The sequence below is a fragment of the Microtus ochrogaster genome, chromosome 1, assembly GCF_000317375.1.
Source record: "Microtus ochrogaster isolate Prairie Vole_2 chromosome 1, MicOch1.0, whole genome shotgun sequence".
Lineage (NCBI taxonomy): Eukaryota > Metazoa > Chordata > Mammalia > Rodentia > Cricetidae > Microtus > Microtus ochrogaster.
In genome coordinates this window covers 67,422,741-67,423,436 of record NC_022009.1, presented here as the reverse complement: position 1 = coordinate 67,423,436, position 696 = coordinate 67,422,741, and positions in this window count along the sequence as shown.

Here is a 696-nt window from a genome sequence, read left to right as displayed (position 1 = left end):
GCAGTAACAAACAAATTACAATTAAATAGTTATGCAATGGGCTTCAGAAGGCTCCCAGAACAAAACTTGCCTTGAGGAAATTTATTATTTAAATATAGGAGCATGGAGGAAAAATATCCCTTTAGTTCTTTTCATTTTTCAGCTCAGAAAACCAACTGCTTCGTGTCCTTGGGTGCATATGGTACACGTGCGAGAGTGCTAGTGTGTGTGAATGCAGCAGAGGCCAGACCAGGCTCCTCCCCCACCGCTTTCCATCCTAATGCAGCAGAGGCCAGACCAGGCTCCTCCCCCACCGCTTTCCATCCTAATGCAGCAGAGGCCGGAGGAGGCCTCCTCCACCGCGTTCCATCCTAATGCCTTGAGCTGGGATGGCTGGCCAGGGAGCTCTCAGGACTCTCCTGTCTCTGGCCCCTCAACGTTGGAGTTCTATGTATGCAGTCATGCTGCACTTTTATATGGGAGCCAGAGATTCAAACTCAAGGCCTTACACTTACATGGCAATCACTCACTGAATCACCACCCCAGACCCCAAAACCAACTGTTACTTTTTTAATTCTGAAGTCTTAGAGTTTTATCAGCAACAACCGAGTTTCTAAAAAATTTTCAATGTATAATTTTTAAAGCAGGAATCCAAATAGAAATCTGCATGTAAACTCTGCAATGCCTGATTCTATTCCATTCGCAATTTCTTCTGAG